The 17,954-nt window shown below is 35.2% G+C and overlaps 1 protein-coding gene across 2 annotated transcripts in view; it reads right to left on the bottom strand.

Annotated features, from left to right (window-relative positions):
• Positions 1 to 17,954, bottom strand: part of LOC113502328 (protocadherin-like wing polarity protein stan) — a 211,832-nt gene that overhangs the window by 116,645 nt on the left and 77,233 nt on the right. For both annotated transcript variants that reach the window (XR_003401350.1, XM_026883861.1), the window contains exon 3: positions 16,660 to 16,722. The gene's annotated coding sequence lies outside the window, so the exon portion shown is untranslated. The remainder of the gene's footprint in view (positions 1 to 16,659; positions 16,723 to 17,954) is intronic.

Genomic DNA, 17,954 nt, shown 5'->3' with positions numbered 1-17,954 from the left:
ATCGGCCCCTTGTGCGAAGGGTGTTTTTTTAATATATCAAAGTCTTTGTTGAACACAGTCCAGAGCTACATCAAATTTAAAAGTACTCAATACGAGCTTCGAAAATAGCCAATGTGAAAGCGAAACACTGTTTTACAATATACACAGCATTTAGCACAGGCAAAAAAACTTAATAATTTAAAACCAACACACCAAAACGTATCCAACTTTAAAATGACTTCCGAACTTTAAAGGTACATACAGACACACAGACAGACTCACAGACATAGACATTTTGGCCGGCCGCCTAATAGCGGGGGACGCGCGACGTGAATTGTTTCACTGCATTCTAGCTGTTGCATTGTAGACACGGCTTTGCATATAAACGCCGAGCCGACAATATGGGTATTTTAAAGGATGTAGAGTTAGAAATGTTTAGATAGTGTTTAGTATATTTTGATTGGAGAGGATACTAGGTTAATACGGTCTCCACTGACTGACGCGTTACATGTTTAGGTACCTATATAAAATAAGGTAAATTAATTCAACATGATGAGTGAACTGTGTGAACTTAGTGTTTTAGGGACCACGACCAGTGAAACCTGGTCGAAACGTTAAGCCATAACATGAATAGACGGACGGACTAAGGAAGGCCTTTGCCCTGCAGTGGGCGATTACTGTAATCGCTAAAAACTCTTTTGTTTGCGTTTCGTTTATCAAACGGCTTTTAATTTCAGCTATCTGAATTTTGTGGATACATTTTACAATAGTGTAGCACGTCAAAACCGTGGCTGCAAAATTATAATTATACAAATTACACCCGAAGTAATACGTGAAATGTCAAGGCACTTGTAATGAGAACAAAGGAATTAATACAAAACCAATTAAACAGAAATGAATAAATAGCGTTGTTATATAAATACTAGGTAACGTTGTACGAAAACCAGATATGAAAAGGGCATGCAAAATTGAATCTTATTACCTCGATATAAAGTCTGTCGATGAAACATCTCGCAAACAATCACTCAAACAAGCTTTTCGTTCGCTTGATCCAATAAATAATCAGGAGCTTTCATTGTTTACTTGACATTCTGTTTGTTCGTCACAATTGTGTCTACAGTTACTATAAAAAAATTGATGAAAGAAAACTGAAGTGTAAATGAACACAAACTTCAAGTGATCGTTAAGTTTTGCCAATCCCGAAATGTGCGACGTACCGCAGGTTCAATTCCCAAGCATTTGGGTAATCCGAGATCATAATTAATCATGGTTTGATAGACTCTACCAGCCCTAATTGTTTTAACAGGCTAACGCAATCACTGCTTGCATCAGATCCTTATTAGAACCAGGTAAATTAGATTTCAAATGTGTTAAAATGCCAATTAAGCAATTACTTCTTTATGAAATATACGGAAGCACCAATTCTTTAAAATAAATTCAATATAACGCAGAAAATATTAAGTTATACAGTAGTTTAGACAAAATTTGTCAACAAGTCGTAAAATAAATTTAATAGAACTCTCTTCTCCAAAACAAAACCGATTTTATTTTAACCAGTAGAAGCTATCTCAAATTTTATTACAACAATAAATACACTTTTTAATACCCAAAACGTTTGCCAAATCACAGCCATTAAACATACTTAAGCGACAAGTCAAACTTTAATTCTTATTTAAATATATCTCATATATATTATGGTAATATTCAAGAAAAACTAGCTTCGACGACTACTGGTCCACAAAGATTAAACGGTTTAACTTGTTATAGTAGTCTATGCGTCTATCTAAATGTTTTTAAGTCTGTGGATAAACGAAATTCCAACATCATACAGTGTCAACGTGATATTCGGCTCTATTAAGCGTACACCACCATGCCTACCACCGTCTCTTAAAGGCTGCTGTTTGCGCGAGCGAGACAGCACTATACGGCGTAGAGCGGCATCTCTTTCAGCACAATGTTATAAAGACATGGTAGTAAGGCTTCCAGATGACAGTTAAGATATGGAATTGTTTCAACGACTTCATCTTTGGATAATCTTCGAGAAGATTTTAATGTTACCGATTTAAATGTTAAGGATGGAAATTAATGTCTTAGAAAGGTCTGGAGATACAATCTATAGTAGCAATACTACTAATGGTATATGAGAAACCATTACGACTTAATGCTTCTTGGTATACAGATTGGGATTAACCACAACTGCCCAAATGGACATTATAAAGTGATATTGAAACCACTTATGAAGAACCGATTAATTTTCATAGCCCCAATTATTTCATTAGACCACTGGGAATTAATAACCAAAATCTCTCCATAAAGATATATCTATATTTAAGGGCCAATCGAAACGTGGTACCATCTTATATAACAAACCAGTATAGAATTTATTTTCTAATTCAAAATTCTATTAAAATTTCCATTTAGCATCAAGGAAAAACGTTAAAACGAAAATAGAACAAACACAAAGGAATAATATCGTAATTTTATTAGACAAGTAGGAACACGAAAAATATATTTCCGATCATTTCGATAAAGATCAAATGGGAAACGTAAGCTCAAGGAGTCCCTAAATAAAAAGGATACCAACTGAGGTAGAAAACAAAACAATCGCCATATTTCACAAGTACGAATAACATCGGGCACAGAGAATAAAATATTTCGAAATGTTTCGAAAAGACATAGAAGTCTGAAAAGCGCGAGTTAGGCTAGCGACACTGAAAGTGCCGTACACATAAAGGAAGTTAAAAGGGGTTTAAAAAAACATAATTTTCCATATTCCAGCCCATAAAATTAATAATGTAAATTTATTTTTTTATTTGTTAGGCAACATAAATACACCATCTAAAAACTTCAACTATTTAACTTTAAGAGAAACAATTTTTACTTCAACAAGTACAGTACTCACAACAAAATTTAACTTTAAACTCTAATAGATACCGGCGCCTTACCCTTTAGGTACGGAAACCTAAAAAAAAAATACCTCTCTGTAGACTGTCTCAAATTGTTCCAACAAAGCTTTTAGTATCGTAGACCAAGCAATAATGTAATCTCCAGATAATAATGTACTTGATATAATAATGGCCAAAGTACTGCAATCTATATAGGCATCGGCCGACGGCACTCGGATTTGGCCTGTGTACGAGATTGATAATTTTCTTCCATTATAACGGAATCACTTTTTGCTTGTTAGTTTTATTTATTAGACAACGCCAAATAAGAAAACTAAGCGAGTTTTAATATTCGTTGTTTGAATACGGATGGCCCACAAAGTCAAAGGCCAAAATTGCTATCCGTAGATCCCCAGTTTTTCATTTTCACAATTCAGACAGATTTGATTAGGTTATTTGAATATACGGAATTTGTACCAGAATTAAAACGTGGTCCGAAAAAGAAGTAAAGTAATTCTACTATAGAACAATAATAATTCTCATCCTCACAACAATCTCCTAATTACTACAATTGTAGATAATGATACGAAATATAATAATAAAGTTGTATAAATAAAAAAGTAAAGTTCCCGCGAGCTATAATTTCGCGACGGCATCAGATGGATGGGCTGCGCTGTTTCCCGTTGACATTTGCAAGAAACAATAATTTAAAAGCCGTCTATATGATAGATAATGTTAGCGTACCTCGGAGTCTGGGAGTCGTCGTAACCGGTTTAGACGGAGCCTAGAAAATTGCCACGCTCCAGTTTCTTAACTAGCATTTGGATCACGAAATATAAATCAGATGTGGATTTAGTGCCAATACGAGTTGGGATTGACAGCTAGTTGATGAGTATTTTAAATGGGATCAGACGTCTCTGAAGCCAAGTCGGGGCGTTACGAACGAAGCAATGTTTAGGGTAGGTTAAAAAAACACATTTACCTTTTTTTTGTATTTTAGCAAACAAGAGGGAAATTGTGTGAACATAAGCTTCCGGTGGCAATACCGAAAAGTTTTCCTTATACATATTGTCAATATGAAAATTCTTCTACGCTATTATTTTTACCCGTTTTTTTGTCCTGCCTTTACTTTTTGAATTAACTAATATTATTGAAGAAATGTCATGCTTTTATGAATATAATCAAACAACAAACGAAATTTGAAACGAAAGGTTCTTATTAATTAGCTGCTCGTTGAAATGTTACATGTCACATGTCAAATCCGAATAAAATACGAGGATGTTCATAAGTAATATCAAACAACGGCCCTTGTAAACGAGGGCCATCAAAAACTAAAAAGCATCCGATGTAGGTGAGCGTAATAAATTGAAAGCGATTGATAACCGGTCCACACCATATCATTACGTGTGACAGAACGAAAGACTAATCGTGGACATGAGGAGGGTTCTGATTAATTAGGTGCCCGATGAAATGACGTAAGATTTCCCGACCACCATTAATATCCCGCTCAGCGGTTACTAGGCCTCAATCCCAGGACTTAATGCGGGGGCTAAGCGGTGTGTTACGTCACGACTTTAAGGATTTTAGGGATCCAAAATCAGGAAGCAAACAATAAGCTTTTAAAATGAGATATTCAAAATGTAATGAACCGCAAACCAACAAAAATCCTCATTAATGACTTCCACCGCTAATTAAGAACTCGAGTTAAGCAGTCTACGAATAGAATTTAAATATAAACCGCAACATTTCCAGTTATTTCTGCGTAATCTAGTAAAATGCCTCTTCACCAGACATTCCAGCATTTTTTGAAAACAAAATACAGTCGCAGGAAAACACTTGAGTTTGGACATCAGTTTGCATTTCGTTAATTAAAATCGTTTCGTCAACGAACCACTCGTAAAATGTGAAGAGTGAAAAAATTCGGCGGTAAGGGTTGCCGCCCTTGATGGCGAAATCTGAGCGAATACGTTAACGTGAAGCACCTATGAATTATTCATTTCTGTCAGTGTCGTTCGCTGTACTTATTCTGTTATTTTCACAACAGGCGTATTAACGATTTGTCACCAGAACGCTGTTAATTGGATGTCAAATTCTGGGACATAATTGGAAGCGATTGAGGATAAACTGAGTGGAGTTTCATTAACAAAGGATGATAATGTGTGGATAACAATAAAGAACAGTGATCGAGACGATAATGCAAATAAAACAACTCGCTTGAACTGTAGAGGTGAAGCAATTTGATGCAAAACAGATTAGCTGAGATTACACATGAGAGGTGTTGCTACTCCGCTCTTTAGCATATATTGTGCTTGAACTGCGGTGGGCTAGTGAATAATGACCCGTCTAATGCTCCTCACCGTCTGGGTAAATGAGGAATTTGCAATTATACTACATACATGTGTGGCGTTAAGATTGTTTTCTTCTTAAACGAAAAAGATTTGGTATAAGTAAGTTTCTTTATTTCATTTTCGGAGCTAAGAGTTGGAAACTTCATTAAAACTTAATAATTAGTACGCGATTTTTAAGAATCATTGCTAAAATTGAATGCGCTAGCTAATAGCTAATATACGTCACGAGCCGTGAAAACTCGTCACTTCAGAACGTCGGGACCGACATGAATTTTCAGTGAGTGATGAATTTCCACGTCTGGTATTGGGAAAATCGAACGGAATATTTGTCACGAGCGAGTAATTAAATAAGGGTTAAGCCGTAAATTTGAGTGCTGTTGAATTATAGTCCAAAAAGTATTAGCTAGGCTTTCAAATTGTGTACATTTTAGGTCTCGTCCAGTTTTTTGCCATGAGTTTTTTTTTGTTCTGGAATAAGTCCGCCCATGACCCTCCGTGAGCGAAACAATGTCAGCGCAGATTAAAGCTGTATTGTGGGCCCTAATATTTACGTTATATTTTGCGTTATAGCCAGTACAATGTCCAGATACGTTTCAGTATTTATGAGTTTCGGCAGGACTGGGGATTTGCCTCAGTACCCGTATAATTTAGGGCAGGATTCAAATTGTAATTCAGGTGCTCTGATAGTCTAGGGCATGAAATATTGTTTTTATAATTGAGTTTACAATTTATATGGAAACATTTATATTTGCCTCAAGATTTCATATTACAATAATTGTCTAGACTAGACAAAATACAAGTTTTTCATTCCGATACATTACGTGCTACAGAAGGGTCGAAAACCGTAACTCGAAAACTATAACTATTCTAATATACCTAAATGAACATTACCGTCCAACCACCTTTAAATCACCCCTACTGGTAGCTTCGTGCCAGTAATAAGCTGTTAGGACAATTCCGAGAAAATACATGTCGCCGTTAGTTTCCACGAATCCATCGTGTAATAAACACGTAAAAGGTAATTTAGCATAAACTAAGGAGTTTTTAATGTGTTTGTATGTGACCTGGCACGTGATGGTAGTATACAATTTGTATGATACTGTAAAACTTGGAGCATTGTTTATTTAAGTCTTACTAGTAAACCTTAAAATATACTAGTTAGTTTAGAACTTAGCGGTCTGCGAAAGTAGTACTGTTTGGCCTCCGATGAAGAGGAACAGAAACAAATTCCGTTGGTTTTAGCCCACAGGAGTCCAGCACACAGCTTCACCTTTAAATTCTTAATTTTAAATACTAACTGATTATAAAATAAAATTAAACGAAAGATACATCCTATGATTATCCAAGCATATTTTGCTTAACGCTAATCGCAGAACGATTCGGAATATTACCAATGACTAGTGAATTTTACTGGAAAGTGTAAGATTCTCTTCAGTTTGAACCTTTATAGTAACGCATATAATACGAATAATGAGAGAATACGAGCGAATGAGAAAACAATAGATTCGCAGATGATGCTATCAATAGTCAATTAACTCGAGTTCAGATTTGAAACTATTACATCATAGGGTGTGTTATGATTCCAATATTAAAGGCAAGACGATATAGATACATAAATTATGACACATTACAATAAAATAATTAACTATGCTAATAGACAGTCACTTATCACGTTTTCTTCATTTCTATACTGGACATAAATGAAGAAAATCTTTGTAATTTTGATAGTAAAATAAGCATTATATGAAGTCGTTTGTTTGGTAAACGCTCAAAATGGAGGATAAATATTAGTTAGGGGGAGGTTCGTGCAAACAAATTACACCTCTTTATTATTTGTGGCATCGCAAGGGGAGGCTTGGAGATCAAGCTACATGTGACTCACTAGAAGACAAATGTTTACACATGAGTGCTGCTGTGGTATAAAAGTTGGGCCTTGATGGAAGTATGAGATTTTAAGCAAACTCTCAGATTACTTTTAATGTTATGACTTCAAAAATTCCAATGAACAATTCAATAGGACCATTTCCTAAAAGTGCATAAAAGTTAAAACAATAATGTAATAATTTAAAGGTGTCATCGTCTTAAAAGGTAAAATATTACAATACCAGGTGTAAATTCTATTACGAAACCCACGGTTTCATTTTCAATTATGAAATACAAACCCTGCAGGTGACGTCAAGAGTCATCCAAGCCAACATTATAAAAGATTTCAAAACAGTCGCCACTTCAATTGGGAAGGCGGTAGGGACACAGATAAATTATACAAGCGCAAGGGCCTACAGCTTCCACCCTCGTACCCCGTTTGTCCGACCCTTCAACCATAAGCTTAATTTGAATTATGGCGGACCGACAGACGAGCCACCGATATGTATAAAATTCACGTTTATGACTCCCACAGGACTTTGACAACACGAAAAATTCGCCACTCTTTCCAATGACTTTTAGTGAACGAATGAATTTTTGATATCCAATCGATGTTTATTGAATGAAATAAAAGGTATGCTAGTGATGGGAATAACATATGGCGAATGCTAAAATGTACATATATACCTAATTGGCTTTCATTTTAAAAAACAACTATTGACTTGTCTTAGGTAATTATTTGGCAGGCACATAGCAATAAGTATTGGTGATAAAGAACTTTGCCATTTACAAAAACTTCATCGTGGGATTAAAAAAGCATATAAACGGAACCATATACGTATGAACCTCAAATATAATAAACAGACACACTCAACACAAGAATACGAGAGATCATAAAATCGGTAACATTTTAGTTCTGCCGACACAAACTTTTACGATTGCTATCGTAAAATACGAAGACTTTATTAAATTCAGCAGGAACCGGTTCCGGTGCCGTGTTACGCCGGCTTGCATCGGATACCGTGTGTTACCGTGGGCAGACGACAACTCAATATCAAGTTCAAAATTAGAACCCTTTGACGTAGGACAAGTTTCGTTCCACCAATGAATTGAAACGGAAAGGAGTTGTGCGTTTGTCTTTTATTTTTGATACATTATTCTGGCATCGATTGCAGGGAGTTTTTTTGTCGATGATTTTGTTTTGGAGGCATTTGAATGAGTGAAACGAGAGCTCAACAACTGATTCTGCGAAAGTTTAAATTAGATTTTTGTCACAAAACAAATATGGGAAGCAAATACTATAAGTACGGAGACAAATATTGTGAAACGTATTAAAGAAGAAAGAAATACAAAAGGAAGTTTCCACCGGAAAACTAATAACGGGATAAGTAAATAGATATCAAATGCTTAATTAACCTTTGTCAGTCCCTGATTTATCCAATATTCTATATTAAATGTCAGTAGCAAACATCATGTGAGTAGCCTATACAAATACACCTTCCTATTCAATCGTAGGCAAGTCAAGGAGTAAACAAAAGAAACTCAATACACATCCACACTTATCCGTTGAGGGGTGGGGGGAGGGATAATCGCCTTTCGCAGGATATACCCGTCTACCCGGCCGTAGACCCGGATAACCGGCGGTGCCCGGTTCATTAGTCACATATCAGTTAACGGGAATCGGATTTCGAAAACATTATCGGATAATGCGTGGCTATGGAGTAGATAGGGAAATGGTGACATGGGATGTAGAGAAAAGCTTTGTTTTGAGATAGTTCTATGAGTTCTAATGACTTAAAGTTGATTGCCAAATATCAAACCATCTTACATCCAGAATTTCCCGCAGATTTAGATAAATTAAACTACACTCTAAGACATAATTAAATATAAGTTAATAACTTCAACCGAACCAAGACGATACAAGTTTACATGTAACAATTTATTTTCCAAAACCGTTCAGCTCACACTAAGTAAGATAAACCGTGCACAGCGCACCTTGCTCCAGTTACACAAATGTAATCACAACTGCAATTCTACAACGTTAAGATCTGACACAACTGTCTTTGTTAACTTTGTTAAATTGCTTCGTTGGTAATAAATTGTTAAGAGAAATTTCAAAAGTTGCCGCAACAAGCATACTCGGGCGTATACTTAAAGTTTGTACGTCTTTCACGTAGCCAAGAATTCTTACATTAACATACTTCAATAATTTCTGAGGCGTCGCCGAAAACCGTACTTAGAAAATAAACACTCCAACTTCATTATTTATGAAAACTGTCGAATCAATTTTACGCACTTCTTGTCCTCTTAATACATCTCAAACAGAATTCAATTACGCGGCGTCATTAAATATGAAAACATCGCTTCACAGTCTTAGCTTGTTTGTACAGGCGTCACTTAAAAGAAATGGCCGGATTTAAAGGGGATACGTTTTACAACCCCTAGGGCTGGTAGCAAACGATAAAAAATCGTTCAATCTTGACGAAACAAGCGGATTTAGCGATGTAATATACACCATAAATCATGACGTCAGTCCGCCACCTCTAAGTATGGGCCCTTAAACAAATATTGAGCGTGTGTTCGATAGTGAGTCGGGACGATACTTTTTTGCGGCTTAGCACTCTCTTTGTTGGGTTAAACGTGACTCGCCTTTTGTTTCGTTACTTATAAATATTTCAGTTTTGTTTACTTTACATATTGTTTTATAACTGTTATTACCATTTTCTTGAACGGCTTCAATAAAAGGAATAGGAACTTGAAAACGAGCTTATGAACTGCTGCTGTTGCAGTGGTAATTGGTCATATCCGTTAAACAGATTAACTTCAATAAGTCAAATGGCGTTCTAGAGATAATTTACATTTAAATACGGTCCATGATTCAAGTCAAAGACAGCTGGGAAGTAATAATCTAAGTGAAGTTACCGAAGCTTAACCTCCACTTAAACTCAATAAACATGAACTAAAGTCCATAGAGTTGATGATTGAAATCGAGAAATGAATCGCAATCAATCAAAGTTAGCCTTTGATTACAGCCTTTGGCATCGACATTACATTTGTAGCCCTCGGCTGTCCTTAGATCGTCTCCCGAGTTTGAATAACTTAGATAACTAGTAGCCTTTCGCAAAAGGGGACGTGCATAATGGAATTAAATATTTGAATAGATCCTTAACAATTTGATTCGCAACATTTTTACTAATCAACCAACTGTTTTCAGCGAATACTGGTTTACAAAGGGTTTGGGATATACTTAGTTCCGGTTTGCTATCCCTATGGGATGTTGACTCATGCAGGTGAATTCTAGAGCAAAAGTTAGTTATTTGCTTCTTATAACATTTGACTCGCTTTCCTTTACTTGTCCCAAAATATCAAAGCCATACAAAAACCAACTGATCATCCCTACTAATATTATAAATGCGAAAGTAACTCTGTCTGTCTGTTACGATTTCACATCTAAACCACTGAACCGATTTTAATGAAATTTGGTACAGAGATAGAATTGACCTTGAGAAAGAACATAGGATAGTTTTTATCTCGCACTTTTGAAGAGTTCTCTTGGAATCGCGATATAACCGACATCGACGCGGGCGAAAAGCTAGTATGCTATATGCCCAAGAAAAGTACTCCAACTCTTTCACGCATCTCATCTACAAGATCTAAACAAAATTCAAGAACATGCAAAAGTACCTAGTACCTGAAAATCAATGATTTACCAGATACCAGCCTAAAAAAATCAATAAGAAACACAGTGACAATATTTTCCTTGCCTTAACAAAATCGCTTTGGGTCGCTTCACGGTAATGCAAAGCAAATAAAATAAAACTCCTCGCCACTGTACTCCATCATACAGGAACGTAATAATACCCTGATGGCGGCACAACTGCGGGATGATAACATCTTGTAAACTGTTTCTTCCATTCCCACGTACACATTGATACGAATTATTGTTTTTTTTGCCGTCCTCGAGGAAGAAATCTAAATAAGAGAGAAATACGTTTGCGGTTTTCATTGACTTTGTAACTTGACTGTCTGCAAGTAAGTGTTTGATGATACTTGGTTATGATGAAGGTACTTACATAATTACAGGTAATTTTGTGTTTATAATGTCTGCAGCTAATAAGTAACTGGCAGTAGCGTATATTGGTGATCGCTCTATTAAAGACTGCCTATTGAAACCAGGCTCATTTAAATAAATAAAAGGGCACTCATTTATAACCTTAAAATACAAAGAGTCTTGCTCTTAATAAATTCTTTTAATAAAGCAACAAAGGCATGATTAAATGAACTCAATTTCTCCATTTTACCGTTTTCGAGATATTCCTTCCCTCCCGAACTGTCTTTGAAGTCACCTCAATTTTATTATAATCCCCTATACATTTATTAGTATATTTCCACGGCTGTCTTCCAGTCGGCGTTTACATTGTAACTTTGGGAAAAGTTAAATGATTTTTGAACAAATCCATCCCAAAAGTAATTTATGAACTGCCTCGGGTCACGATGCAAATATTCTTAAGAGTTATCTTTTGATGGCGTTTTGTGGCTTTTGTTTCTGGTTATAAATTAATCATAAACAGTTCACTGATTCTATACGTCTTTAAAAGATTACTCCTACATGTAACAGATATCCCTACAGTTATTTATATACGCTTGAACGTAATTAGTAAACCTGTATCTAAATCTAACCTAGAACCTCTCACCCCAATTATACAGGACAGAGCTCAGCTAACTGAACCGGCTTGACGCCTGCCTAATAACCCCTCACCCATTCTCTAAAGTGAATAATTGGATGAAATCTAACCACCGCATTAGACTAGAGCCATTTCTACAAGCTTAACTTCCTATCGAATCGCTAAGACATCCTTAGACGTATCTACGTCTAGTTAAACGAATTCGTATCCAATTATATCAGATCGATTCATAACCTTGTTAACACTTAAAGAAATGTCCGTATACAGAAGCATGACGTTTAAAACCATGTCTCTGTATGTTGAAAACTGATTATAATCTACTGTCAAATCTAAATGAGGCTCTTGTTAAACCAAGATATTTTTATCGTTTCCGATCGCGATCGCTCCTGCCAAGCCAATTCCTTTGACTAAGAACCCGCTTAGTAACGTTGGAAGTAAGTGGAACGGACCACTTGACAATTCCATGCACGACGCCTGAGATAATCCAGTTCATTTCATCGAGATTGAACGCCTCTTTCGTTCTTTACAATATTTTCAGAACACTGATAAGATTTTGTCGTATTATCTTAAAATTAAAAAATTTTAGGGTAATATTTTTTTTCGATTACATTTTTTAGGTTCCGACTCTCAAAAGAAAAGACTAAAGTGTTTTTATAGTAACATCATAAACAAAATTAATTTAATCTTAAAACCAATATTAAATTTACTTCAAGTTGGTACGGATTCCTCAGTGTGCGAGTCTGACTTTCATTTGGTCAGATGATATTGTTTGATTGTTAAAAGGGACCTTCAAAGTTATAAAAAAAATGCCCATACGTATCATCAATATTTTATCAAAAGCACGCCGAAAATAGCATTTATTTTTCAGGCATCGAATATTTGGTATATAACAAGAACGACCTGTTAACACCCTGTTAATCCTCACACCATCAATTCGAAATCAAAGGGGAATATTCTCGAAAGCATACAGAATCGACATACGAACAACATACAATATTATGAATAGGCTCCATTGCTCCATATAAAATGCCTCCATTGAAATCAAATGAAACAGGATGGAATAGGTGGCTACATATTGACTCTGAATTGTGGAAGCGAGACGGGACTACAAGGTGTAGAGTGGCTTCTCTTTTCAACCAATATTACTTTCTTGGGAGGTGGCATGTGTCGTCTTTAACCTCAAAGCAGTCACTAATGGTTATATTCATTCAACATTTTCTAAAAACACCTAAGTATTTCTTATGATCAATGTTCGCTCTGTCGGGAAGCTTGTGAAATTTTATCTTATTGCTTTGAGATAGTTGATGAATTTTGTTAAGAAAAGTGGCGGCTTATCAAAGTGGTAGCTATATTGAGTGTAGGTGTTATTGACTTTAGTTACATATCTTCAATGTTCAAATAGTTTTGCTTTCCCTTTTTTCTTGTAAAAACAATTATATCGTTTTCAGAATTATGTAAATATTTTGTAGTAATTGTGCAAGTAGAGTTTCGGTCGAAAAGAATATCTACTCTATATTAGTTAATACACTATCAATTGAAAAAAAAAAACTTTTTTGCTGCGAATAGCTGTGTCAAACATCCACAATAGTCAACATTTTACAGGCTCCACTGTACTAGTGAGTAACACCAAGTTCTATTGCCCTATATATGCTCCTCACTTGAGCGACTTAACACTCAATAAAGTAATAACAAGTTGCTTCAAAAGCGCGTGAAGTGTAACGTCGTAAAACAATTACATAATGGACAAAACGCTAACATAACGTGCCGTATGGTTGGCCAGCAGAGCGTGACGGCAGCTGACGTAAAGCTCGGTCGAGACTACAGGACACAGTCACATGTTGACATATGTACGTGATATAGAGCTGATAGATTTGTAAGTATATAACGTTTGCAAATACAAGAAATGAAATGATATAATTTATTCTGCAAATGAAAAATGACATGAAAAAAAGATTCTCAAATAGGGGTCCAAAAATAAGTTGAAGTAAAGGATACGGCAGTGTTTGCTTCGCGCTCGAATTTGCGGTGCACTGCCATGCCCTCAGATCCGTACTCATCTTAGCAAACCGTAAATAACTTTGTCATGAAATCCCGGCTAATTGTTAAAACTTTTACTCACTCCACTTGAAAAAAGCCAGCTGGTGCCGAAAAGGAAACCTGGTTTTTCCTTAAAGAAACTGACTTTTGTCTGAATGAAACTTAAGTTTGCCAAAATCTATTTTCAGTGAGGACCCAGCTTAAGACATGTTATACCGCTACAACGATGTCCTAGTGGAAGGACAAGCTGATGACGTCATTAGGACAATGGATCTTGCCATTACATACTGTTATGTGATAGAGTAGTAAGTGCTGGGTAGTAAATGGTGGGTCTAAGAATATTTGCCAACTTGTGACGTGGTTGTTATTAAAAGGGAGGTAAATAACTTAATAAATAGTATAGAGGTTAAGAAACCCGTTAATTGAAATAATTTGCTGAGTGGTCAAAGTCACAAAGTCTCTGTGCGCGCAACGTGTCGCTGGTTCGATCTCCGCGTAAGATAAACATTTTGAGATTCACGAATGATAGTTCTATTCTGAGTCTGGGTGAACTTGTGTTTTGAATATTTGTAAAGACATTTCTAAAATAAAACAATAAAAAAACGAATCAATTCTATACTAGATAATTATTTTCTTTGATAAATTAAAATTGGCTTTGTTATTTAAAATAGTTCGAATTAAAGATTTAAATATTATAACATTTCTGCTGACTTTCAGAATCTAAGCCTAAGCACCTTTGTCGAGTACTCCTCTAGGATTAGAAAAAGAAAAAGCATTTTATTTTCTCCAAAATCTATGAATATAGATGAATCTATCTAGAATAAAGTTTACATAATAAAAAGCAATTTAGAAAAGGTCTTGTGGTTTTTATTCAAGCCGGGTAACTTTCATTAAACATAAAGGGCTGGAACTGCTTTTTTAGGCTAGATATTTTTTTAGGCAGACCGAGCAAAAAACTAGGTGATAAAATGAAATTATACTACGCTATTTTTGTGTGTATATTAGTTATAGAATAATATCTTGGTTGTGCTCTACCACTAGATATGGTTTTTATGGCTTCTTTTTTTTTCAATCGGAAATAATACACATACCTAATAATCATCGCCTTCAAACAAAAGTGATGTGAATTTCATCATTTATTACAAGATTCTGAAAAGTACGACAAAAACTGCTAAACACAAACAACATCATGATGAAATCTAGTCTGTTAAGGATCAATTTGGCTACAATACTCTCAAGTAAAGGAGGTTATATGTCTAGACATTAACAATGTTATCCCAAACATTGAACATTATGTTAATAGTTATAATTGTTATTAGGTATGTGATTTATGGAGCGTAAGATGTACAACTGTAAGTAGATACGGTTATGGTAAATTTTATTTCGTGTAAACTTCAGTAACTAAGTAGGTGAGCATTAGAACGTTTTGACTTATAAAATGTAGTTCGGAAATAAATATGATAAATAGCGATTTGTTTAACTTGCCTTGCTTCTTCTTCTTGCTTTTTGTACGTAAACTTGGGTCAAGAGGACGACTCGAACTTGTAGAAAAGAACGTTTTTATAAAACTAAGAACTGAATTATTAACAACCTGCCTTTCCAAAAGTAAAGGTTGCCCGTCCAATTACAAACTCAGCGGCCATGGATAATACCAAAAGTCAGGAGTGTAACAGGACAACCATAATCATTACACTAAGTACATACTAAAGTTTCATCGCTTAACAATTAGCGGCCACAAAAAGCAATCTAGTTTGCAACAATAGGATATCTATACAAACTTTAATCAACCCAACACTACACACCCATCTAGAGTTTAAAATGGACGGAACCAGTGTTACGACACACGTAATTTGTACATTTTGAACCCGCAAATAGGCGGGTACGGCCTCTTCAAGCCAAAAGAGGCGGTAAATTAAACAGGCACCTTTTATTTTATGCATTAAGCTCTAATGTCCAGGTATAAAGAGTTTTGAACAAAGATCTCATCTTTTTTAAACAATACAATCTAATATGCACAAAGTTATGCAACGAAATTGAGAATTCAAAGTTGCTGAAACAACAAAAATTTTAATGCACTGTTTTAATACAGATTGAATTTTTGATCCGACGGGTTTCGAAATGATTTTAATACTATGGAGTGTGGAATGAAAGGCGGATTTAAATCAGTTTCTTAATTTACTTTTGGATGGATAAAAGGACACTAGTCGCGTCCACAGAATTTTCTCCGATGTTATGTAAGTTTAAAAGTATTATTCTGGGCAGTCCAGTGTGATTACCTCTAATCCAACATCCGATAGATAGAAAATGAAAGTATAATTTATATTTAGCAATATTAAAGTCTTCAGCTTTATGTTAATTTGTTCACAAAACGGTTGACCCATCCCCCTGATTTCCAACGCTCGACATATGCTACGTTACTTGCACCCAATGGTCCGTTAATGATCTAATTAAAGCGAAGTGTGAATTAATGTAGGAAGTCATTGTTGAGCTCGTGAACCCGGAACAATTAATAAGATAGATACAATTAGAGAGCATGATCTAGTTCTGTTCTTCCTCTCTTGTTAAAGAGAGTTTCAAACGGGATTCCAAGTCATAGTAGCTTCTTAAATTAATAAACACCATTGTGGGCCGTAAATGTGGTGTTATGATTTTTGGATAAAAATAAAGTATCAATGTTAAGTTTTTGTGCTCAGTACGTATGAATATTACAAAAGTTTTAAACAATAGTTATAAGTGCTAAATAGTAAGCATATTGTTAATGAGCGTATTTCGCCAACAAGCGACATAGCTTGGCGAGCAAACTTGTAGATGCCATTTTAAAATTATCTATGAATAAATGTTTAAAAAAAACATAAAAAATACCTGTGGTAATAATTTAGTCGTGGTGACCCGAGAAGGTGTGACGATCTTAGATATGCGGAGTGCCTGTGGACAAAAATTGCAAAGGATTAAAATGTGAAAGAAGAAGTTTGCTGAGCTGTAGAGGCTTCATAGTCATGAAACTGTATCAGTGCAAAGTAACCTAAATAAGCCATTCTTTATCAGACTGCATTTCGAGAAATACTTTTTCTCACTCTCATTGCAAAATCCCACAAAGAAAACAACAACTGCACAAACAGTGCACTGTAAAGTAAAAACAAAATACATTCGGGTCAAGAGAGAAATCCCTCTGTTCTTAATTTGATTCCGTCAGTGACACAGTGTCAAAGTAAAAAAAGTCGAAACGAAATAGAGGGATAGTCGAATTTCCCGAGAAGCGAACACTAACGAGTGGAATGTCCAGTGAACAGAACAAGGCTAGCTGACAACAAAAGAGGGTAGTCGTACAAAAGCAAAGAGAGCGGTCCGGCTGGTTGCGGGTGTAGCGTCCAATGCCGATACAGATACGATACGATACGAAGTCCATCAACGACTGCACTTAATGTTAGGAAAAGTTTAAGTAAATAAAAATTAATGTGACAATTAAACATATATTAGTATAAAGATTTTTGAATAGGATTGTAGATTGATAGGAATAGAAGCAAAAGAAAACGAACGAAGATTTATTCCATAAGGAAACAAGTAGTTTAAACGACTTTATTGTGATTGTTTGCAATGTGTATGGTGCTCTTTATTAAAGAGTATTTCGTTATACCTGCGGAAGGAAAAGTTAAATTATAGATTTCACAAATTACGACAAAACGGATAAACATTAAATCAGATAGGAAACTATCTTATCTCAATAAATTGTTAAATGACAAAACATAATTAAATTAAAACGAATGTGTTCACATAAGAGGTGATTTGTATGCAAATTGGTATTTAAAAGTAAAATCATGCACCTGATTTACCTAGTCTGAGCTTTCTTTGAGACTATTAATTACAATTAACTCGTTTTTAAACACGTGATAATTCAACGTTGAATAAATTGTTATGCATTCAATTAACACCAGTTCATTAAGTTTTTATAAGGAAATAATTAATTAGAAATTCGATTCAAAATACAGTTAAGGTCTTTAGATCTCTTTTACAGATATCTACAATTTTTGCGCACACACATTTTTACAATGGTTTTGCCTATAGCAGAAACAAGACTCTACATAATGAAAAACTTTACTCCGTACTGCATTGTGACGATTTCTTTTATTTAGATGTAGGAAAGGATTAAAGAAACACAC

Source organism: Trichoplusia ni, chromosome 17 (assembly GCF_003590095.1).
Source record: "Trichoplusia ni isolate ovarian cell line Hi5 chromosome 17, tn1, whole genome shotgun sequence".
NCBI lineage: Eukaryota > Metazoa > Arthropoda > Insecta > Lepidoptera > Noctuidae > Trichoplusia > Trichoplusia ni.
The sequence above is the reverse complement of the archived record's forward strand: the minus strand, read 5'-3'. Positions and strand labels throughout refer to the sequence as shown.